At 64.0% G+C, this 23,882-nt stretch overlaps 1 long non-coding RNA gene across 10 annotated transcripts in view; it reads left to right on the forward strand.

Annotated features, from left to right (window-relative positions):
• Positions 1-23,882, forward strand: part of LOC116152181 (uncharacterized) — a 123,525-nt gene that overhangs the window by 58,534 nt on the left and 41,109 nt on the right. For 8 of the 10 annotated variants that reach the window (XR_010379366.1, XR_010379372.1, XR_010379367.1 and 5 more), the window contains 4 exons: positions 5,754-5,833; positions 11,681-11,760; positions 17,620-17,699; positions 23,548-23,627. This is a non-coding gene — a long non-coding RNA (uncharacterized LOC116152181). Of the gene's footprint in view, positions 1-4,259; positions 4,415-5,753; positions 5,834-11,680; positions 11,761-16,124; positions 16,280-17,619; positions 17,700-23,547; positions 23,628-23,882 lie in introns of all 10 variants that reach the window. The other 2 variants (XR_010379369.1, XR_010379370.1) reach the window with 2 other exon arrangements.

The following is a 23,882-nucleotide window of genomic DNA, read 5'->3' on the forward strand; positions in this document are numbered from 1 at the left end:
CAAGCCTCGAGGAGGAGAGACTCCCAAGGTAGGTTCCCGGCAGCGGGGGGACACTGGTGTACTAGGCCGGAGTTTTCCGCCGTGGCAGAGAAAGGCTCTCGAGGCAGGTCGTGATTGTGGAGTGGGAAGGAAGAGATGCTTGGACGAGCATGTGGATCATCCGTGTACATGCGGGCGATCGGCACGTGGAAACTGAGGTCAGTGTCCTGCAGGACCGGGGAGAGTGGAGAGGAATTGGGCCCGAGCCAGGGCCTGGGGCGTGTGCACCTGCGACCGGGACCCAGATTGGCCTCCAGCTTCTGTGGAGCTTAACTGCCAGCGACGTGATCATTCGGCCGCCCACCTCACCCACGAGAAGCCGCGGTCTCAGCCCCAAGGGGGCACAGGCGGTTGGTGACCCTTTGAGGAGATCCAGGCCTGTTAGGCCTTTGGCCTTTTGTGCTGTGAGGGCAGGAGCCCCGTATGCCTGTTCCTCCCCTCGCCTCCTGAGCACCCTTGGGCCCAGCTCGCTCCACCCTGGCACTCGCCCAGGCCGGGAAGGCCATGGGAGGGCGCTCTTGCTGGATTATTGAGAGGTTGCGCCGGCTGGACGTTTGGGAAGGGGGATGCGGACGAGACTGGGTGACCCGTGAGATTGTGTCTCGCCAGGCACGGGCCGGATGTGACTCGAACTCTGTGCCCACACTCAGTGTGTTTCCCAAGGTCTTCGGCTTGGGAACCGATTGCTAAAGATACAGCTGCAGGTCCACTGCTGGGTGCCTCGATGGGGGAGTCCTCGCTTTTTTGTGGTGAAGGCAGCTTGAGAGGACCCCTCAGAGACCAGGCCACTCAGGGTGGCGTACAAGGGTTTGAGGCGCCCGCCCGTCCCCCGTCCCCCGTCCCCCGTCCCCCGTCCCGCCAAAGTGGCCAAGATGTTGAGGCACCTTGCTTTTCGCCTGCCAGGTTGGAGCCTGCTTGGCATTTCTTTTTTTCGTCAGCGAAGGGCGGAGGGAGAGGACTGGGGAGAGGCAGGTTGCTGTTTCTGGTGCGATGCTGCCATCAAGAGGAACAGGTCCGCCAGTCGCCAGCCTCGCGGACCCTGTGCTGTCCCTTCCTGGGGAGGAGTGGCAGGGGCGTACAGTCGGGAACAAGGGCCCGGCCCGTGCCCCGGGAAATCAAGAGCTCCGCCAGCGAAGGGGCAGGAGGTGTGACCCGAGGCCTTAGAAGCTCCAGAGACGGGCACCGGGGGAAGGCGCTCGGCCCCCGTCCCGTCCCCCCACACACACCCCCCCCCCCCGGCCCCCCTCCGCCGGTGCCTGGCTTGTAGGGTAGAGGAAGTGGAGGCTCCGGGACTCTGGCGGCCGCCATGTCTGGGCGGGACTAGAGGAAGCTGCTCGGTTGGAGCCCAGGCCAGGCCAGGGGCCGCCCTGGGCTGCCCCGGGGCCGCGGGCTTTTGGCCGCGTGCGTGCCCCTTCCCCTGGGAGTAAGAGCAGGTCCGGCCTGGGCAGGCCCAGGGCCCCCGAAGCCTCTCTGGGCCGCGTTGAGCCCAGCCAGAGTTGTGCTGCCATTGGCAGCAGTGGCGGAGTCCGGCCCAGTGCCGCTTTTCTGTCCAGCTCGGGGATGACGTGGGGAGCCTGGCTACCCAGTGCCAAGGGGGCCCGAGGCCCAGCGAGGGCTCGCAGTCGGAGTCCAGAGGGGAACGGCGCTCTCAGGACCAAGGAGACACTGCAGAAGGAGCCCTTCTCCTGAGCCAAGAATTTCTGCCATTTCCCGGGGTGTCCAGGATTCTGGCACAGGCCTGTCGTGTCCTGTCCCCAGGGCTCCCGGACCCACCTCCTCGAGAGGACAGCACAGGAGAGGAGCCGGGCCGAGCGGACCCCTGGGCCATGCCTTTGCAGACTTCGGCTTTGTCCCGAAGAGGCCCCGAGCCTCACTTCAGCGATGAGAAGGAAGGGCCCTGGCTTCCATTCAGCCCTGGCTCTCCAGGTCTTGACCCTGTGGCCCTGTGCTTGCGGCCGCAGCCCAGCGGGGAAATCAAGAAGAGGTCTCAAGACGCTGCGTAAGGCCCACCTCTGTTGGACTGAGCGAAAGGCGCGCGCGCGCGCGCGCCCCCCCCCCCCCACCTCCCCTATCACCACCCCTCATCCAGCTTGTCTCCCAAGTGCATACTCCGGGCACACGACCGTTCCTTCTAGACCCTGACTGTCCCCACGGGCCTCTTCTGGAGCAAGCCCTGCGGTGGCTCGTTCCTGCGCTTTGCCCAGCTCTTAACCTGCCTGGGGGTCAGCAGGCTTGCGGGGCCGGGGGTGGCTGTAGCGGTGGTGCTGGTGGTTTGGTGGTAACGTACCGGGCGAGGCTTCGAACTCCAGGAACAAGTCTCCAGGCTGGACCCCTCCCTCCACACATTCCACTTGGCTTTCACCCCTCTTGGAAGGTTGCTGACACCCGCCCCCTGCCCCTTCTTTCACACTTGGGAGCCGGCCGAAACTCTGCCAACAGGCGGTCTCACGTGGGCAGAGCCCTTCCTTGGGGCCAGGGCCTGGCCTCCCTGATCTGACTGGTTCCCTGGCCCCAGGTGGTCTCAGTGTGCCCCCCTGGCTAGGGTCAGCGGCTGCCCCTGCGAACCTTGGGCCCCGTGGGAAAAATCTCCGGCGTCCCCCCAAACAAGAGGACCCGGGTCGTCCACGACGAGGGAGGCCCCCCGAGGACCAAGGCGTCCCCTGGCTGCAGCGTGCCCGTGCCCGTGCCCGTGCCCGAGCCCGAGCCCGAGATAGAAGGCGGAAAACTTTGGCCCTCGATCCCCTCCCTGCGGACGGTGATGTCCATCTCAGCGTGCTGATGTTGGCCCAGTTGTATCCCGTCCCGAGTGGGTCTGGATACCCAGTGTGATACGGGACAGGAAGGGCCTCATGGGGTCCTGTGGGGCATGGCACCCAGACCCTCTGTGGCGGGCGCAAAAGTAAACGAAACACACGCCGAACCGGAAGTGGAGCTGGAACTCGGGATGTGCGGCCCGCCTACGTTGCGCTTCCTTGTCTGGCTCCGGGACCAGACACTAATCGGGAAATTCTCCGTCCTGTCTGCAGAATGCTGCCCCTGACAGGGTGGCCGCCTCCTCCCCCTTTCCCCTCTGTCCACGTTGCTGGACCCGGGGCCTCCGACGGGGCAGCGGCAACGGGTCCTGGGTTCCCCCGGGATCCCACCGGCGGACCTGGGTCCCGCAAGGAGGGCAGAGTTTCGGGGGCCGGACGCCCTGGATGGGGTAGCTTCAGCTCCTGGTTCCGGAACATGGCGGCTGCCGAGGCCACGCCCCCAAGGCTGGGAAGCCCGGCCGGCCTGACAGCCAGGGGCTCCCGGGTGGGCGAGCTCGGCTCCCACCACCTCCTTTCGCTCCCGCACCTTACTCTGGCGGTGTTCCGGAGTTGGCCGCCCCCACCCCCACCCCCACCGGGAATCCTCTGAGTGAACCAGACCCACCCTTCGTCCCATCACAGGCCCTTGCCCACGGTATCCACAGGCAGGGTTTGGAGGCCGTGCTCAAAAAGCTTCCGCTTGATGGCACTGTTGCTCCAGAAATGCCAACCACCCTTGCGAGCGTGGCCTCTCCCTCCGCCCTTTGTGGATCAAAAAAGGCCCAGGGAGGCCCAAGAGCCATCCAGGCCCTGCAAGTGGGGTTGGCTCTACTGGTCTACTGGGGTGTTGCGCGGAGGTGGTGTCTCTCTCCCCTTCGGGGCTTCTCGTGGGCAGAAGGCCGGTACATGTGCGGACAGCCAAAGGGATGCGTGTGTATCCGTGGCTCCATCTCCGCTTCGCTCTAGTCCACACTTCCTGGCGACCGGGGACCCTGTTTATGTCTGCGCACTTGGGGACCGGTACCCATACGGGTCTTCTCAGGCAGAAGCCTAGCTCTCTCAGGACACTGATTCAGAGCTCGAGGTGGCACGGGGACCCGCATGTCCCCTCTTGTTGCGTGGTTGTCTCTCTCCTGCTCTCCTCCAGCTACCTCAACGGGCCTAAGGGCTCCGGAGCAGGCCCAAGAGGGGCTAGGCCACGGGGACAGCGGGAGGAACTGACAGGGACCCGGGGAGCTGGGGTGGATTGTTCCTGCTCACCTCCAGGGGGGCTCGGGAAGTCACTCTGCCAGCGAGTGCCCTCGGGAGGTTGTGGTGGTAGGGGTCCTGGGCAGTGGAGGGGGGGAGGGTGGGGGAGGATGTGCGCGTATGCGTGCGGGTTTGAAGTCCATGGGACAGGTGCAGAGCTCAGTGTCTCCATCCACACAGATACAGGACCTTGGTGAGGGCCATTAGTTCAGCGGACCCTTCTGGGAAGCTCTCCACGGGAGTGTGTTCCGTACTCTACCCTCAAACCCCGGACTCGTTCGCACCTATGTACTTACGTATTTACGTACGTAAGGGTGCGCGTGTGTCGTAAGGAGGTACGTGTACCAGGGACACACGTGCACTTGCGTATGTGTGCGTATGCGTGTATATTCACATAGACCGTTCCTTCTCTCGTACTTTTCCCCTGTGAGTGCGTTGGAGGTGCCACCGTGGAGGGAGATGTATTATCCCAGTCAAGGCAGAAGCCCTCACCGGTGCACCGTGGCGGCTCCTCACTTGTGCCTCCGCCTTGCGACCCCCTCCCTGCAGTGGGAAAGACGTGGGATTGTTGTGTGCGCGCGCTCGCGGGCTTGAATGCAGGTGAAAGCAAGCCGACGCACAGAGGGCCGTGTCCATCTCGCCTGCTCTGGGACCCCACCGGGCTGACGTAGCAATGTAGGCTCTTTTGCGTTCGTTGGCTCTCAGCGTTGTAGGTCCCCTGGCCTTGGTGTGTCTGTGCAGAGTCAGGTCCTGTCCTGCTAGATCCTCTCCTTTTCTTTTGCGACCACCAGCCAGGGTAGAGTGCCCTTGTCTCAGCTGGGGCGGGGTGCGGGATGCTGGGGGGAATGGCGGGGAGCAGGGAGGAGCCTGCCTTGTTTCACCTGTCCCTTGTCTTTGGACACTAGGGCCCTCTCTTCTTTCTGCCTCCCTTCCTCCCTGTCATCGATGGAGGCGCCGCGCGCCGAGGCGTGCAGAGTCGTAGTTACCCAGGCGCCAGGTGTGCGTGGTGGCGTCACCGGGGTTCGTTTTCCGGGCTCGGCGTCCACCCGGAGCAAAGCTGTGGGGTAGCCGAGCCCGGAAAACTCGCACCGCCCCCCCTCCGACTCCCCCCCCCCCCCCCCCCCGGTCCCAGGACACAAGGCCTCGTCCCCGGGAAGTCAGTGCAGTGGAGCTGTGTGCGGCCAGGGATGGGAGAGCTTGGTGACTGCTTACCAGCCCGTCATAGGAGCTGCCTGTCAGTGGAGGGTCTGCCTTTCCAGTTGCGGTGGAGGGCGCGGGCTTGCCAAGTTACCCATCGCTATCCCGCCACAGTCCCTCGGGTCCAGAGCCGAGGAGGAGAGCTCTGCGGCTATAAACGCTAAGGTGATGGCTGTGGTTCCCACGGAAGACAGATTGGTGGTGGGGGGAGGTATGATCCAGGTTTGACCCGACACGGTCCTTCCTGTAAGAGCTCCTTCCGTCCGACACCCGCGCAATTTCCAAAGGACGAGTGCGGTTGATTTTTCACACCCTGCTTTCCTCGGAAGTTTTGCTGGTCCCGGGGAGCTGGTACGAATAGTCACCGAAGACACTGTCGAGGTTGCCTGGGCCGGGGCTGCACGCGGCCCGTTGTTAACCAGCAGCGTGGCGGTCCCTCACTGAGTGAAGGGCGTTGGGCTCTCTCTCTCGTTGCAGAGGAGGCAGAGCGCGGAAGGAAAGGTGGAGAAGGGACATCATCGGGGACGTCGGTCCATCTCTAGGCGCTGGTGTTCTGGGTGAGTGAGTGCTTTCTGTTCCCTTCCTTCTCCTCTTCCAAAAGAGTTTATTTCATCATGGGAAAGAGGCAGTGATTCTGGTATGTCGGCAAGCCTCGAGGAGGAGAGACTCCCAAGGTAGGTTCCCGGCAGCGGGGGGACACTGGTGTACTAGGCCGGAGTTTTCCGCCGTGGCAGAGAAAGGCTCTCGAGGCAGGTCGTGATTGTGGAGTGGGAAGGAAGAGATGCTTGGACGAGCATGTGGATCATCCGTGTACATGCGGGCGATCGGCACGTGGAAACTGAGGTCAGTGTCCTGCAGGACCGGGGAGAGTGGAGAGGAATTGGGCCCGAGCCAGGGCCTGGGGCGTGTGCACCTGCGACCGGGACCCAGATTGGCCTCCAGCTTCTGTGGAGCTTAACTGCCAGCGACGTGATCATTCGGCCGCCCACCTCACCCACGAGAAGCCGCGGTCTCAGCCCCAAGGGGGCACAGGCGGTTGGTGACCCTTTGAGGAGATCCAGGCCTGTTAGGCCTTTGGCCTTTTGTGCTGTGAGGGCAGGAGCCCCGTATGCCTGTTCCTCCCCTCGCCTCCTGAGCACCCTTGGGCCCAGCTCGCTCCACCCTGGCACTCGCCCAGGCCGGGAAGGCCATGGGAGGGCGCTCTTGCTGGATTATTGAGAGGTTGCGCCGGCTGGACGTTTGGGAAGGGGGATGCGGACGAGACTGGGTGACCCGTGAGATTGTGTCTCGCCAGGCACGGGCCGGATGTGACTCGAACTCTGTGCCCACACTCAGTGTGTTTCCCAAGGTCTTCGGCTTGGGAACCGATTGCTAAAGATACAGCTGCAGGTCCACTGCTGGGTGCCTCGATGGGGGAGTCCTCGCTTTTTTGTGGTGAAGGCAGCTTGAGAGGACCCCTCAGAGACGAGGCCACTCAGGGTGGCGTACAAGGGTTTGAGGCGCCCGCCCGTCCCCCGTCCCCCGTCCCCCGTCCCGCCAAAGTGGCCAAGATGTTGAGGCACCTTGCTTTTCGCCTGCCAGGTTGGAGCCTGCTTGGCATTTCTTTTTTTCGTCAGCGAAGGGCGGAGGGAGAGGACTGGGGAGAGGCAGGTTGCTGTTTCTGGTGCGATGCTGCCATCAAGAGGAACAGGTCCGCCAGTCGCCAGCCTCGCGGACCCTGTGCTGTCCCTTCCTGGGGAGGAGTGGCAGGGGCGTACAGTCGGGAACAAGGGCCCGGCCCGTGCCCCGGGAAATCAAGAGCTCCGCCAGCGAAGGGGCAGGAGGTGTGACCCGAGGCCTTAGAAGCTCCAGAGACGGGCACCGGGGGAAGGCGCTCGGCCCCCGTCCCGTCCCCCCACACACACCCCCCCCCGGCCCCCCTCCGCCGGTGCCTGGCTTGTAGGGTAGAGGAAGTGGAGGCTCCGGGACTCTGGCGGCCGCCATGTCTGGGCGGGACTAGAGGAAGCTGCTCGGTTGGAGCCCAGGCCAGGCCAGGGGCCGCCCTGGGCTGCCCCGGGGCCGCGGGCTTTTGGCCGCGTGCGTGCCCCTTCCCCTGGGAGTAAGAGCAGGTCCGGCCTGGGCAGGCCCAGGGCCCCCGAAGCCTCTCTGGGCCGCGTTGAGCCCAGCCAGAGTTGTGCTGCCATTGGCAGCAGTGGCGGAGTCCGGCCCAGTGCCGCTTTTCTGTCCAGCTCGGGGATGACGTGGGGAGCCTGGCTACCCAGTGCCAAGGGGGCCCGAGGCCCAGCGAGGGCTCGCAGTCGGAGTCCAGAGGGGAACGGCGCTCTCAGGACCAAGGAGACACTGCAGAAGGAGCCCTTCTCCTGAGCCAAGAATTTCTGCCATTTCCCGGGGTGTCCAGGATTCTGGCACAGGCCTGTCGTGTCCTGTCCCCAGGGCTCCCGGACCCACCTCCTCGAGAGGACAGCACAGGAGAGGAGCCGGGCCGAGCGGACCCCTGGGCCATGCCTTTGCAGACTTCGGCTTTGTCCCGAAGAGGCCCCGAGCCTCACTTCAGCGATGAGAAGGAAGGGCCCTGGCTTCCATTCAGCCCTGGCTCTCCAGGTCTTGACCCTGTGGCCCTGTGCTTGCGGCCGCAGCCCAGCGGGGAAATCAAGAAGAGGTCTCAAGACGCTGCCTAAGGCCCACCTCTGTTGGACTGAGCGAAAGGCGCGCGCGCGCGCGCCCCCCCCCCCCCCCCCACCTCCCCTATCACCACCCCTCATCCAGCTTGTCTCCCAAGTGCATACTCCGGGCACACGACCGTTCCTTCTAGACCCTGACTGTCCCCACGGGCCTCTTCTGGAGCAAGCCCTGCGGTGGCTCGTTCCTGCGCTTTGCCCAGCTCTTAACCTGCCTGGGGGTCAGCAGGCTTGCGGGGCCGGGGGTGGCTGTAGCGGTGGTGCTGGTGGTTTGGTGGTAACGTACCGGGCGAGGCTTCGAACTCCAGGAACAAGTCTCCAGGCTGGACCCCTCCCTCCACACATTCCACTTGGCTTTCACCCCTCTTGGAAGGTTGCTGACACCCGCCCCCTGCCCCTTCTTTCACACTTGGGAGCCGGCCGAAACTCTGCCAACAGGCGGTCTCACGTGGGCAGAGCCCTTCCTTGGGGCCAGGGCCTGGCCTCCCTGATCTGACTGGTTCCCTGGCCCCAGGTGGTCTCAGTGTGCCCCCCTGGCTAGGGTCAGCGGCTGCCCCTGCGAACCTTGGGCCCCGTGGGAAAAATCTCCGGCGTCCCCCCAAACAAGAGGACCCGGGTCGTCCACGACGAGGGAGGCCCCCCGAGGACCAAGGCGTCCCCTGGCTGCAGCGTGCCCGTGCCCGTGCCCGTGCCCGAGCCCGAGCCCGAGCCCGAGCCCGAGATAGAAGGCGGAAAACTTTGGCCCTCGATCCCCTCCCTGCGGACGGTGATGTCCATCTCAGCGTGCTGATGTTGGCCCAGTTGTATCCCGTCCCGAGTGGGTCTGGATACCCAGTGTGATACGGGACAGGAAGGGCCTCATGGGGTCCTGTGGGGCATGGCACCCAGACCCTCTGTGGCGGGCGCAAAAGTAAACGAAACACACGCCGAACCGGAAGTGGAGCTGGAACTCGGGATGTGCGGCCCGCCTACGTTGCGCTTCCTTGTCTGGCTCCGGGACCAGACACTAATCGGGAAATTCTCCGTCCTGTCTGCAGAATGCTGCCCCTGACAGGGTGGCCGCCTCCTCCCCCTTTCCCCTCTGTCCACGTTGCTGGACCCGGGGCCTCCGACGGGGCAGCGGCAACGGGTCCTGGGTTCCCCCGGGATCCCACCGGCGGACCTGGGTCCCGCAAGGAGGGCAGAGTTTCGGGGGCCGGACGCCCTGGATGGGGTAGCTTCAGCTCCTGGTTCCGGAACATGGCGGCTGCCGAGGCCACGCCCCCAAGGCTGGGAAGCCCGGCCGGCCTGACAGCCAGGGGCTCCCGGGTGGGCGAGCTCGGCTCCCACCACCTCCTTTCGCTCCCGCACCTTACTCTGGCGGTGTTCCGGAGTTGGCCGCCCCCACCCCCACCCCCACCGGGAATCCTCTGAGTGAACCAGACCCACCCTTCGTCCCATCACAGGCCCTTGCCCACGGTATCCACAGGCAGGGTTTGGAGGCCGTGCTCAAAAAGCTTCCGCTTGATGGCACTGTTGCTCCAGAAATGCCAACCACCCTTGCGAGCGTGGCCTCTCCCTCCGCCCTTTGTGGATCAAAAAAGGCCCAGGGAGGCCCAAGAGCCATCCAGGCCCTGCAAGTGGGGTTGGCTCTACTGGTCTACTGGGGTGTTGCGCGGAGGTGGTGTCTCTCTCCCCTTCGGGGCTTCTCGTGGGCAGAAGGCCGGTACATGTGCGGACAGCCAAAGGGATGCGTGTGTATCCGTGGCTCCATCTCCGCTTCGCTCTAGTCCACACTTCCTGGCGACCGGGGACCCTGTTTATGTCTGCGCACTTGGGGACCGGTACCCATACGGGTCTTCTCAGGCAGAAGCCTAGCTCTCTCAGGACACTGATTCAGAGCTCGAGGTGGCACGGGGACCCGCATGTCCCCTCTTGTTGCGTGGTTGTCTCTCTCCTGCTCTCCTCCAGCTACCTCAACGGGCCTAAGGGCTCCGGAGCAGGCCCAAGAGGGGCTAGGCCACGGGGACAGCGGGAGGAACTGACAGGGACCCGGGGAGCTGGGGTGGATTGTTCCTGCTCACCTCCAGGGGGGCTCGGGAAGTCACTCTGCCAGCGAGTGCCCTCGGGAGGTTGTGGTGGTAGGGGTCCTGGGCAGTGGAGGGGGGGAGGGTGGGGGAGGATGTGCGCGTATGCGTGCGGGTTTGAAGTCCATGGGACAGGTGCAGAGCTCAGTGTCTCCATCCACACAGATACAGGACCTTGGTGAGGGCCATTAGTTCAGCGGACCCTTCTGGGAAGCTCTCCACGGGAGTGTGTTCCGTACTCTACCCTCAAACCCCGGACTCGTTCGCACCTATGTACTTACGTATTTACGTACGTAAGGGTGCGCGTGTGTCGTAAGGAGGTACGTGTACCAGGGACACACGTGCACTTGCGTATGTGTGCGTATGCGTGTATATTCACATAGACCGTTCCTTCTCTCGTACTTTTCCCCTGTGAGTGCGTTGGAGGTGCCACCGTGGAGGGAGATGTATTATCCCAGTCAAGGCAGAAGCCCTCACCGGTGCACCGTGGCGGCTCCTCACTTGTGCCTCCGCCTTGCGACCCCCTCCCTGCAGTGGGAAAGACGTGGGATTGTTGTGTGCGCGCGCTCGCGGGCTTGAATGCAGGTGAAAGCAAGCCGACGCACAGAGGGCCGTGTCCATCTCGCCTGCTCTGGGACCCCACCGGGCTGACGTAGCAATGTAGGCTCTTTTGCGTTCGTTGGCTCTCAGCGTTGTAGGTCCCCTGGCCTTGGTGTGTCTGTGCAGAGTCAGGTCCTGTCCTGCTAGATCCTCTCCTTTTCTTTTGCGACCACCAGCCAGGGTAGAGTGCCCTTGTCTCAGCTGGGGCGGGGTGCGGGATGCTGGGGGGAATGGCGGGGAGCAGGGAGGAGCCTGCCTTGTTTCACCTGTCCCTTGTCTTTGGACACTAGGGCCCTCTCTTCTTTCTGCCTCCCTTCCTCCCTGTCATCGATGGAGGCGCCGCGCGCCGAGGCGTGCAGAGTCGTAGTTACCCAGGCGCCAGGTGTGCGTGGTGGCGTCACCGGGGTTCGTTTTCCGGGCTCGGCGTCCACCCGGAGCAAAGCTGTGGGGTAGCCGAGCCCGGAAAACTCGCACCGCCCCCCCTCCGACTCCCCCCCCCCCCCCCCCCCCGGTCCCAGGACACAAGGCCTCGTCCCCGGGAAGTCAGTGCAGTGGAGCTGTGTGCGGCCAGGGATGGGAGAGCTTGGTGACTGCTTACCAGCCCGTCATAGGAGCTGCCTGTCAGTGGAGGGTCTGCCTTTCCAGTTGCGGTGGAGGGCGCGGGCTTGCCAAGTTACCCATCGCTATCCCGCCACAGTCCCTCGGGTCCAGAGCCGAGGAGGAGAGCTCTGCGGCTATAAACGCTAAGGTGATGGCTGTGGTTCCCACGGAAGACAGATTGGTGGTGGGGGGAGGTATGATCCAGGTTTGACCCGACACGGTCCTTCCTGTAAGAGCTCCTTCCGTCCGACACCCGCGCAATTTCCAAAGGACGAGTGCGGTTGATTTTTCACACCCTGCTTTCCTCGGAAGTTTTGCTGGTCCCGGGGAGCTGGTACGAATAGTCACCGAAGACACTGTCGAGGTTGCCTGGGCCGGGGCTGCACGCGGCCCGTTGTTAACCAGCAGCGTGGCGGTCCCTCACTGAGTGAAGGGCGTTGGGCTCTCTCTCTCGTTGCAGAGGAGGCAGAGCGCGGAAGGAAAGGTGGAGAAGGGACATCATCGGGGACGTCGGTCCATCTCTAGGCGCTGGTGTTCTGGGTGAGTGAGTGCTTTCTGTTCCCTTCCTTCTCCTCTTCCAAAAGAGTTTATTTCATCATGGGAAAGAGGCAGTGATTCTGGTATGTCGGCAAGCCTCGAGGAGGAGAGACTCCCAAGGTAGGTTCCCGGCAGCGGGGGGACACTGGTGTACTAGGCCGGAGTTTTCCGCCGTGGCAGAGAAAGGCTCTCGAGGCAGGTCGTGATTGTGGAGTGGGAAGGAAGAGATGCTTGGACGAGCATGTGGATCATCCGTGTACATGCGGGCGATCGGCACGTGGAAACTGAGGTCAGTGTCCTGCAGGACCGGGGAGAGTGGAGAGGAATTGGGCCCGAGCCAGGGCCTGGGGCGTGTGCACCTGCGACCGGGACCCAGATTGGCCTCCAGCTTCTGTGGAGCTTAACTGCCAGCGACGTGATCATTCGGCCGCCCACCTCACCCACGAGAAGCCGCGGTCTCAGCCCCAAGGGGGCACAGGCGGTTGGTGACCCTTTGAGGAGATCCAGGCCTGTTAGGCCTTTGGCCTTTTGTGCTGTGAGGGCAGGAGCCCCGTATGCCTGTTCCTCCCCTCGCCTCCTGAGCACCCTTGGGCCCAGCTCGCTCCACCCTGGCACTCGCCCAGGCCGGGAAGGCCATGGGAGGGCGCTCTTGCTGGATTATTGAGAGGTTGCGCCGGCTGGACGTTTGGGAAGGGGGATGCGGACGAGACTGGGTGACCCGTGAGATTGTGTCTCGCCAGGCACGGGCCGGATGTGACTCGAACTCTGTGCCCACACTCAGTGTGTTTCCCAAGGTCTTCGGCTTGGGAACCGATTGCTAAAGATACAGCTGCAGGTCCACTGCTGGGTGCCTCGATGGGGGAGTCCTCGCTTTTTTGTGGTGAAGGCAGCTTGAGAGGACCCCTCAGAGACCAGGCCACTCAGGGTGGCGTACAAGGGTTTGAGGCGCCCGCCCGTCCCCCGTCCCCCGTCCCCCGTCCCCCGTCCCGCCAAAGTGGCCAAGATGTTGAGGCACCTTGCTTTTCGCCTGCCAGGTTGGAGCCTGCTTGGCATTTCTTTTTTTCGTCAGCGAAGGGCGGAGGGAGAGGACTGGGGAGAGGCAGGTTGCTGTTTCTGGTGCGATGCTGCCATCAAGAGGAACAGGTCCGCCAGTCGCCAGCCTCGCGGACCCTGTGCTGTCCCTTCCTGGGGAGGAGTGGCAGGGGCGTACAGTCGGGAACAAGGGCCCGGCCCGTGCCCCGGGAAATCAAGAGCTCCGCCAGCGAAGGGGCAGGAGGTGTGACCCGAGGCCTTAGAAGCTCCAGAGACGGGCACCGGGGGAAGGCGCTCGGCCCCCGTCCCGTCCCCCCACACACACCCCCCCCCCCGGCCCCCCTCCGCCGGTGCCTGGCTTGTAGGGTAGAGGAAGTGGAGGCTCCGGGACTCTGGCGGCCGCCATGTCTGGGCGGGACTAGAGGAAGCTGCTCGGTTGGAGCCCAGGCCAGGCCAGGGGCCGCCCTGGGCTGCCCCGGGGCCGCGGGCTTTTGGCCGCGTGCGTGCCCCTTCCCCTGGGAGTAAGAGCAGGTCCGGCCTGGGCAGGCCCAGGGCCCCCGAAGCCTCTCTGGGCCGCGTTGAGCCCAGCCAGAGTTGTGCTGCCATTGGCAGCAGTGGCGGAGTCCGGCCCAGTGCCGCTTTTCTGTCCAGCTCGGGGATGACGTGGGGAGCCTGGCTACCCAGTGCCAAGGGGGCCCGAGGCCCAGCGAGGGCTCGCAGTCGGAGTCCAGAGGGGAACGGCGCTCTCAGGACCAAGGAGACACTGCAGAAGGAGCCCTTCTCCTGAGCCAAGAATTTCTGCCATTTCCCGGGGTGTCCAGGATTCTGGCACAGGCCTGTCGTGTCCTGTCCCCAGGGCTCCCGGACCCACCTCCTCGAGAGGACAGCACAGGAGAGGAGCCGGGCCGAGCGGACCCCTGGGCCATGCCTTTGCAGACTTCGGCTTTGTCCCGAAGAGGCCCCGAGCCTCACTTCAGCGATGAGAAGGAAGGGCCCTGGCTTCCATTCAGCCCTGGCTCTCCAGGTCTTGACCCTGTGGCCCTGTGCTTGCGGCCGCAGCCCAGCGGGGAAATCAAGAAGAGGTCTCAAGACGCTGCGTAAGGCCCACCTCTGTTGGACTGAGCGAAAGGCGCGCGCGCGGCGCGCGCCCCCCCCCCCCCCCCCACCTCCCCTATCACCACCCCTCATCCAGCTTGTCTCCCAAGTGCATACTCCGGGCACACGACCGTTCCTTCTAGACCCTGACTGTCCCCACGGGCCTCTTCTGGAGCAAGCCCTGCGGTGGCTCGTTCCTGCGCTTTGCCCAGCTCTTAACCTGCCTGGGGGTCAGCAGGCTTGCGGGGCCGGGGGTGGCTGTAGCGGTGGTGCTGGTGGTTTGGTGGTAACGTACCGGGCGAGGCTTCGAACTCCAGGAACAAGTCTCCAGGCTGGACCCCTCCCTCCACACATTCCACTTGGCTTTCACCCCTCTTGGAAGGTTGCTGACACCCGCCCCCTGCCCCTTCTTTCACACTTGGGAGCCGGCCGAAACTCTGCCAACAGGCGGTCTCACGTGGGCAGAGCCCTTCCTTGGGGCCAGGGCCTGGCCTCCCTGATCTGACTGGTTCCCTGGCCCCAGGTGGTCTCAGTGTGCCCCCCTGGCTAGGGTCAGCGGCTGCCCCTGCGAACCTTGGGCCCCGTGGGAAAAATCTCCGGCGTCCCCCCAAACAAGAGGACCCGGGTCGTCCACGACGAGGGAGGCCCCCCGAGGACCAAGGCGTCCCCTGGCTGCAGCGTGCCCGTGCCCGTGCCCGTGCCCGAGCCCGAGCCCGAGCCCGAGCCCGAGATAGAAGGCGGAAAACTTTGGCCCTCGATCCCCTCCCTGCGGACGGTGATGTCCATCTCAGCGTGCTGATGTTGGCCCAGTTGTATCCCGTCCCGAGTGGGTCTGGATACCCAGTGTGATACGGGACAGGAAGGGCCTCATGGGGTCCTGTGGGGCATGGCACCCAGACCCTCTGTGGCGGGCGCAAAAGTAAACGAAACACACGCCGAACCGGAAGTGGAGCTGGAACTCGGGATGTGCGGCCCGCCTACGTTGCGCTTCCTTGTCTGGCTCCGGGACCAGACACTAATCGGGAAATTCTCCGTCCTGTCTGCAGAATGCTGCCCCTGACAGGGTGGCCGCCTCCTCCCCCTTTCCCCTCTGTCCACGTTGCTGGGCCCGGGGCCTCCGACGGGGCAGCGGCAACGGGTCCTGGGTTCCCCCGGGATCCCACCGGCGGACCTGGGTCCCGCAAGGAGGGCAGAGTTTCGGGGGCCGGACGCCCTGGATGGGGTAGCTTCAGCTCCTGGTTCCGGAACATGGCGGCTGCCGAGGCCACGCCCCCAAGGCTGGGAAGCCCGGCCGGCCTGACAGCCAGGGGCTCCCGGGTGGGCGAGCTCGGCTCCCACCACCTCCTTTCGCTCCCGCACCTTACTCTGGCGGTGTTCCGGAGTTGGCCGCCCCCACCCCCACCCCCACCGGGAATCCTCTGAGTGAACCAGACCCACCCTTCGTCCCATCACAGGCCCTTGCCCACGGTATCCACAGGCAGGGTTTGGAGGCCGTGCTCAAAAAGCTTCCGCTTGATGGCACTGTTGCTCCAGAAATGCCAACCACCCTTGCGAGCGTGGCCTCTCCCTCCGCCCTTTGTGGATCAAAAAAGGCCCAGGGAGGCCCAAGAGCCATCCAGGCCCTGCAAGTGGGGTTGGCTCTACTGGTCTACTGGGGTGTTGCGCGGAGGTGGTGTCTCTCTCCCCTTCGGGGCTTCTCGTGGGCAGAAGGCCGGTACATGTGCGGACAGCCAAAGGGATGCGTGTGTATCCGTGGCTCCATCTCCGCTTCGCTCTAGTCCACACTTCCTGGCGACCGGGGACCCTGTTTATGTCTGCGCACTTGGGGACCGGTACCCATACGGGTCTTCTCAGGCAGAAGCCTAGCTCTCTCAGGACACTGATTCAGAGCTCGAGGTGGCACGGGGACCCGCATGTCCCCTCTTGTTGCGTGGTTGTCTCTCTCCTGCTCTCCTCCAGCTACCTCAACGGGCCTAAGGGCTCCGGAGCAGGCCCAAGAGGGGCTAGGCCACGGGGACAGCGGGAGGAACTGACAGGGACCCGGGGAGCTGGGGTGGATTGTTCCTGCTCACCTCCAGGGGGGCTCGGGAAGTCACTCTGCCAGCGAGTGCCCTCGGGAGGTTGTGGTGGTAGGGGTCCTGGGCAGTGGAGGGGGGGAGGGTGGGGGAGGATGTGCGCGTATGCGTGCGGGTTTGAAGTCCATGGGACAGGTGCAGAGCTCAGTGTCTCCATCCACACAGATACAGGACCTTGGTGAGGGCCATTAGTTCAGCGGACCCTTCTGGGAAGCTCTCCACGGGAGTGTGTTCCGTACTCTACCCTCAAACCCCGGACTCGTTCGCACCTATGTACTTACGTATTTACGTACGTAAGGGTGCGCGTGTGTCGTAAGGAGGTACGTGTACCAGGGACACACGTGCACTTGCGTATGTGTGCGTATGCGTGTATATTCACATAGACCGTTCCTTCTCTCGTACTTTTCCCCTGTGAGTGCGTTGGAGGTGCCACCGTGGAGGGAGATGTATTATCCCAGTCAAGGCAGAAGCCCTCACCGGTGCACCGTGGCGGCTCCTCACTTGTGCCTCCGCCTTGCGACCCCCTCCCTGCAGTGGGAAAGACGTGGGATTGTTGTGTGCGCGCGCTCGCGGGCTTGAATGCAGGTGAAAGCAAGCCGACGCACAGAGGGCCGTGTCCATCTCGCCTGCTCTGGGACCCCACCGGGCTGACGTAGCAATGTAGGCTCTTTTGCGTTCGTTGGCTCTCAGCGTTGTAGGTCCCCTGGCCTTGGTGTGTCTGTGCAGAGTCAGGTCCTGTCCTGCTAGATCCTCTCCTTTTCTTTTGCGACCACCAGCCAGGGTAGAGTGCCCTTGTCTCAGCTGGGGCGGGGTGCGGGATGCTGGGGGGAATGGCGGGGAGCAGGGAGGAGCCTGCCTTGTTTCACCTGTCCCTTGTCTTTGGACACTAGGGCCCTCTCTTCTTTCTGCCTCCCTTCCTCCCTGTCATCGATGGAGGCGCCGCGCGCCGAGGCGTGCAGAGTCGTAGTTACCCAGGCGCCAGGTGTGCGTGGTGGCGTCACCGGGGTTCGTTTTCCGGGCTCGGCGTCCACCCGGAGCAAAGCTGTGGGGTAGCCGAGCCCGGAAAACTCGCACCGCCCCCCCTCCGACTCCCCCCCCCCCCCCCCCCCCGGTCCCAGGACACAAGGCCTCGTCCCCGGGAAGTCAGTGCAGTGGAGCTGTGTGCGGCCAGGGATGGGAGAGCTTGGTGACTGCTTACCAGCCCGTCATAGGAGCTGCCTGTCAGTGGAGGGTCTGCCTTTCCAGTTGCGGTGGAGGGCGCGGGCTTGCCAAGTTACCCATCGCTATCCCGCCACAGTCCCTCGGGTCCAGAGCCGAGGAGGAGAGCTCTGCGGCTATAAACGCTAAGGTGATGGCTGTGGTTCCCACGGAAGACAGATTGGTGGTGGGGGGAGGTATGATCCAGGTTTGACCCGACACGGTCCTTCCTGTAAGAGCTCCTTCCGTCCGACACCCGCGCAATTTCCAAAGGACGAGTGCGGTTGATTTTTCACACCCTGCTTTCCTCGGAAGTTTTGCTGGTCCCGGGGAGCTGGTACGAATAGTCACCGAAGACACTGTCGAGGTTGCCTGGGCCGGGGCTGCACGCGGCCCGTTGTTAACCAGCAGCGTGGCGGTCCCTCACTGAGTGAAGGGCGTTGGGCTCTCTCTCTCGTTGCAGAGGAGGCAGAGCGCGGAAGGAAAGGTGGAGAAGGGACATCATCGGGGACGTCGGTCCATCTCTAGGCGCTGGTGTTCTGGGTGAGTGAGTGCTTTCTGTTCCCTTCCTTCTCCTCTTCCAAAAGAGTTTATTTCATCATGGGAAAGAGGCAGTGATTCTGGTATGTCGGCAAGCCTCGAGGAGGAGAGACTCCCAAGGTAGGTTCCCGGCAGCGGGGGGACACTGGTGTACTAGGCCGGAGTTTTCCGCCGTGGCAGAGAAAGGCTCTCGAGGCAGGTCGTGATTGTGGAGTGGGAAGGAAGAGATGCTTGGACGAGCATGTGGATCATCCGTGTACATGCGGGCGATCGGCACGTGGAAACTGAGGTCAGTGTCCTGCAGGACCGGGGAGAGTGGAGAGGAATTGGGCCCGAGCCAGGGCCTGGGGCGTGTGCACCTGCGACCGGGACCCAGATTGGCCTCCAGCTTCTGTGGAGCTTAACTGCCAGCGACGTGATCATTCGGCCGCCCACCTCACCCACGAGAAGCCGCGGTCTCAGCCCCAAGGGGGCACAGGCGGTTGGTGACCCTTTGAGGAGATCCAGGCCTGTTAGGCCTTTGGCCTTTTGTGCTGTGAGGGCAGGAGCCCCGTATGCCTGTTCCTCCCCTCGCCTCCTGAGCACCCTTGGGCCCAGCTCGCTCCACCCTGGCACTCGCCCAGGCCGGGAAGGCCATGGGAGGGCGCTCTTGCTGGATTATTGAGAGGTTGCGCCGGCTGGACGTTTGGGAAGGGGGATGCGGACGAGACTGGGTGACCCGTGAGATTGTGTCTCGCCAGGCACGGGCCGGATGTGACTCGAACTCTGTGCCCACACTCAGTGTGTTTCCCAAGGTCTTCGGCTTGGGAACCGATTGCTAAAGATACAGCTGCAGGTCCACTGCTGGGTGCCTCGATGGGGGAGTCCTCGCTTTTTTGTGGTGAAGGCAGCTTGAGAGGACCCCTCAGAGACCAGGCCACTCAGGGTGGCGTACAAGGGTTTGAGGCGCCCGCCCGTCCCCCGTCCCCCGTCCCCCGTCCCGCCAAAGTGGCCAAGATGTTGAGGCACCTTGCTTTTCGCCTGCCAGGTTGGAGCCTGCTTGGCATTTCTTTTTTTCGTCAGCGAAGGGCGGAGGGAGAGGACTGGGGAGAGGCAGGTTGCTGTTTCTGGTGCGATGCTGCCATCAAGAGGAACAGGTCCGCCAGTCGCCAGCCTCGCGGACCCTGTGCTGTCCCTTCCTGGGGAGGAGTGGCAGGGGCGTACAGTCGGGAACAAGGGCCCGGCCCGTGCCCCGGGAAATCAAGAGCTCCGCCAGCGAAGGGGCAGGAGGTGTGACCCGAGGCCTTAGAAGCTCCAGAGACGGGCACCGGGGGAAGGCGCTCGGCCCCCGTCCCGTCCCCCCACACACACCCCCCCCCCCGGCCCCCCTCCGCCGGTGCCTGGCTTGTAGGGTAGAGGAAGTGGAGGCTCCGGGACTCTGGCGGCCGCCATGTCTGGGCGGGACTAGAGGAAGCTGCTCGGTTGGAGCCCAGGCCAGGCCAGGGGCCGCCCTGGGCTGCCCCGGGGCCGCGGGCTTTTGGCCGCGTGCGTGCCCCTTCCCCTGGGAGTAAGAGCAGGTCCGGCCTGGGCAGGCCCAGGGCCCCCGAAGCCTCTCTGGGCCGCGTTGAGCCCAGCCAGAGTTGTGCTGCCATTGGCAGCAGTGGCGGAGTCCGGCCCAGTGCCGCTTTTCTGTCCAGCTCGGGGATGACGTGGGGAGCCTGGCTACCCAGTGCCAAGGGGGCCCGAGGCCCAGCGAGGGCTCGCAGTCGGAGTCCAGAGGGGAACGGCGCTCTCAGGACCAAGGAGACACTGCAGAAGGAGCCCTTCTCCTGAGCCAAGAATTTCTGCCATTTCCCGGGGTGTCCAGGATTCTGGCACAGGCCTGTCGTGTCCTGTCCCCAGGGCTCCCGGACCCACCTCCTCGAGAGGACAGCACAGGAGAGGAGCCGGGCCGAGCGGACCCCTGGGCCATGCCTTTGCAGACTTCGGCTTTGTCCCGAAGAGGCCCCGAGCCTCACTTCAGCGATGAGAAGGAAGGGCCCTGGCTTCCATTCAGCCCTGGCTCTCCAGGTCTTGACCCTGTGGCCCTGTGCTTGCGGCCGCAGCCCAGCGGGGAAATCAAGAAGAGGTCTCAAGACGCTGCGTAAGGCCCACCTCTGTTGGACTGAGCGAAAGGCGCGCGCGCGCGCGCGCCCCTCCCCCCCCCCCCACCTCCCCTATCACCACCCCTCATCCAGCTTGTCTCCCAAGTGCATACTCCGGGCACACGACCGTTCCTTCTAGACCCTGACTGTCCCCACGGGCCTCTTCTGGAGCAAGCCCTGCGGTGGCTCGTTCCTGCGCTTTGCCCAGCTCTTAACCTGCCTGGGGGTCAGCAGGCTTGCGGGGCCGGGGGTGGCTGTAGCGGTGGTGCTGGTGGTTTGGTGGTAACGTACCGGGCGAGGCTTCGAACTCCAGGAACAAGTCTCCAGGCTGGACCCCTCCCTCCACACATTCCACTTGGCTTTCACCCCTCTTGGAAGGTTGCTGACACCCGCCCCCTGCCCCTTCTTTCACACTTGGGAGCCGGCCGAAACTCTGCCAACAGGCGGTCTCACGTGGGCAGAGCCCTTCCTTGGGGCCAGGGCCTGGCCTCCCTGATCTGACTGGTTCCCTGGCCCCAGGTGGTCTCAGTGTGCCCCCCTGGCTAGGGTCAGCGGCTGCCCCTGCGAACCTTGGGCCCCGTGGGAAAAATCTCCGGCGTCCCCCCAAACAAGAGGACCCGGGTCGTCCACGACGAGGGAGGCCCCCCGAGGACCAAGGCGTCCCCTGGCTGCAGCGTGCCCGTGCCCGTGCCCGTGCCCGAGCCCGAGCCCGAGCCCGAGCCCGAGATAGAAGGCGGAAAACTTTGGCCCTCGATCCCCTCCCTGCGGACGGTGATGTCCATCTCAGCGTGCTGATGTTGGCCCAGTTGTATCCCGTCCCGAGTGGGTCTGGATACCCAGTGTGATACGGGACAGGAAGGGCCTCATGGGGTCCTGTGGGGCATGGCACCCAGACCCTCTGTGGCGGGCGCAAAAGTAAACGAAACACACGCCGAACCGGAAGTGGAGCTGGAACTCGGGATGTGCGGCCCGCCTACGTTGCGCTTCCTTGTCTGGCTCCGGGACCAGACACTAATCGGGAAATTCTCCGTCCTGTCTGCAGAATGCTGCCCCTGACAGGGTGGCCGCCTCCTCCCCCTTTCCCCTCTGTCCACGTTGCTGGACCCGGGGCCTCCGACGGGGCAGCGGCAACGGGTCCTGGGTTCCCCCGGGATCCCACCGGCGGACCTGGGTCCCGCAAGGAGGGCAGAGTTTCGGGGGCCGGACGCCCTGGATGGGGTAGCTTCAGCTCCTGGTTCCGGAACATGGCGGCTGCCGAGGCCACGCCCCCAAGGCTGGGAAGCCCGGCCGGCCTGACAGCCAGGGGCTCCCGGGTGGGCGAGCTCGGCTCCCACCACCTCCTTTCGCTCCCGCACCTTACTCTGGCGGTGTTCCGGAGTTGGCCGCCCCCACCCCCACCCCCACCGGGAATCCTCTGAGTGAACCAGACCCACCCTTCGTCCCATCACAGGCCCTTGCCCACGGTATCCACAGGCAGGGTTTGGAGGCCGTGCTCAAAAAGCTTCCGCTTGATGGCACTGTTGCTCCAGAAATGCCAACCACCCTTGCGAGCGTGGCCTCTCCCTCCGCCCTTTGTGGATCAAAAAAGGCCCAGGGAGGCCCAAGAGCCATCCAGGCCCTGCAAGTGGGGTTGGCTCTACTGGTCTACTGGGGTGTTGCGCGGAGGTGGTGTCTCTCTCCCCTTCGGGGCTTCTCGTGGGCAGAAGGCCGGTACATGTGCGGACAGCCAAAGGGATGCGTGTGTATCCGTGGCTCCATCTCCGCTTCGCTCTAGTCCACACTTCCTGGCGACCGGGGACCCTGTTTATGTCTGCGCACTTGGGGACCGGTACCCATACGGGTCTTCTCAGGCAGAAGCCTAGCTCTCTCAGGACACTGATTCAGAGCTCGAGGTGGCACGGGGACCCGCATGTCCCCTCTTGTTGCGTGGTTGTCTCTCTCCTGCTCTCCTCCAGCTACCTCAACGGGCCTAAGGGCTCCGGAGCAGGCCCAAGAGGGGCTAGGCCACGGGGACAGCGGGAGGAACTGACAGGGACCCGGGGAGCTGGGGTGGATTGTTCCTGCTCACCTCCAGGGGGGCTCGGGAAGTCACTCTGCCAGCGAGTGCCCTCGGGAGGTTGTGGTGGTAGGGGTCCTGGGCAGTGGAGGGGGGGAGGGTGGGGGAGGATGTGCGCGTATGCGTGCGGGTTTGAAGTCCATGGGACAGGTGCAGAGCTCAGTGTCTCCATCCACACAGATACAGGACCTTGGTGAGGGCCATTAGTTCAGCGGACCCTTCTGGGAAGCTCTCCACGGGAGTGTGTTCCGTACTCTACCCTCAAACCCCGGACTCGTTCGCACCTATGTACTTACGTATTTACGTACGTAAGGGTGCGCGTGTGTCGTAAGGAGGTACGTGTACCAGGGACACACGTGCACTTGCGTATGTGTGCGTATGCGTGTATATTCACATAGACCGTTCCTTCTCTCGTACTTTTCCCCTGTGAGTGCGTTGGAGGTGCCACCGTGGAGGGAGATGTATTATCCCAGTCAAGGCAGAAGCCCTCACCGGTGCACCGTGGCGGCTCCTCACTTGTGCCTCCGCCTTGCGACCCCCTCCCTGCAGTGGGAAAGACGTGGGATTGTTGTGTGCGCGCGCTCGCGGGCTTGAATGCAGGTGAAAGCAAGCCGACGCACAGAGGGCCGTGTCCATCTCGCCTGCTCTGGGACCCCACCGGGCTGACGTAGCAATGTAGGCTCTTTTGCGTTCGTTGGCTCTCAGCGTTGTAGGTCCCCTGGCCTTGGTGTGTCTGTGCAGAGTCAGGTCCTGTCCTGCTAGATCCTCTCCTTTTCTTTTGCGACCACCAGCCAGGGTAGAGTGCCCTTGTCTCAGCTGGGGCGGGGTGCGGGATGCTGGGGGGAATGGCGGGGAGCAGGGAGGAGCCTGCCTTGTTTCACCTGTCCCTTGTCTTTGGACACTAGGGCCCTCTCTTCTTTCTGCCTCCCTTCCTCCCTGTCATCGATGGAGGCGCCGCGCGCCGAGGCGTGCAGAGTCGTAGTTACCCAGGCGCCAGGTGTGCGTGGTGGCGTCACCGGGGTTCGTTTTCCGGGCTCGGCGTCCACCCGGAGCAAAGCTGTGGGGTAGCCGAGCCCGGAAAACTCGCACCGCCCCCCCTCCGACTCCCCCCCCCCCCCCCCCGGTCCCAGGACACAAGGCCTCGTCCCCGGGAAGTCAGTGCAGTGGAGCTGTGTGCGGCCAGGGATGGGAGAGCTTGGTGACTGCTTACCAGCCCGTCATAGGAGCTGCCTGTCAGTGGAGGGTCTGCCTTTCCAGTTGCGGTGGAGGGCGCGGGCTTGCCAAGTTACCCATCGCTATCCCGCCACAGTCCCTCGGGTCCAGAGCCGAGGAGGAGAGCTCTGCGGCTATAAACGCTAAGGTGATGGCTGTGGTTCCCACGGAAGACAGATTGGTGGTGGGGGGAGGTATGATCCAGGTTTGACCCGACACGGTCCTTCCTGTAAGAGCTCCTTCCGTCCGACACCCGCGCAATTTCCAAAGGACGAGTGCGGTTGATTTTTCACACCCTGCTTTCCTCGGAAGTTTTGCTGGTCCCGGGGAGCTGGTACGAATAGTCACCGAAGACACTGTCGAGGTTGCCTGGGCCGGGGCTGCACGCGGCCCGTTGTTAACCAGCAGCGTGGCGGTCCCTCACTGAGTGAAGGGCGTTGGGCTCTCTCTCTCGTTGCAGAGGAGGCAGAGCGCGGAAGGAAAGGTGGAGAAGGGACATCATCGGGGACGTCGGTCCATCTCTAGGCGCTGGTGTTCTGGGTGAGTGAGTGCTTTCTGTTCCCTTCCTTCTCCTCTTCCAAAAGAGTTTATTTCATCATGGGAAAGAGGCAGTGATTCTGGTATGTCGGCAAGCCTCGAGGAGGAGAGACTCCCAAGGTAGGTTCCCGGCAGCGGGGGGACACTGGTGTACTAGGCCGGAGTTTTCCGCCGTGGCAGAGAAAGGCTCTCGAGGCAGGTCGTGATTGTGGAGTGGGAAGGAAGAGATGCTTGGACGAGCATGTGGATCATCCGTGT

The sequence above is a fragment of the Camelus dromedarius genome, chromosome X, assembly GCF_036321535.1.
Source record: "Camelus dromedarius isolate mCamDro1 chromosome X, mCamDro1.pat, whole genome shotgun sequence".
In the NCBI taxonomy this organism is placed as follows: domain Eukaryota; kingdom Metazoa; phylum Chordata; class Mammalia; order Artiodactyla; family Camelidae; genus Camelus; species Camelus dromedarius.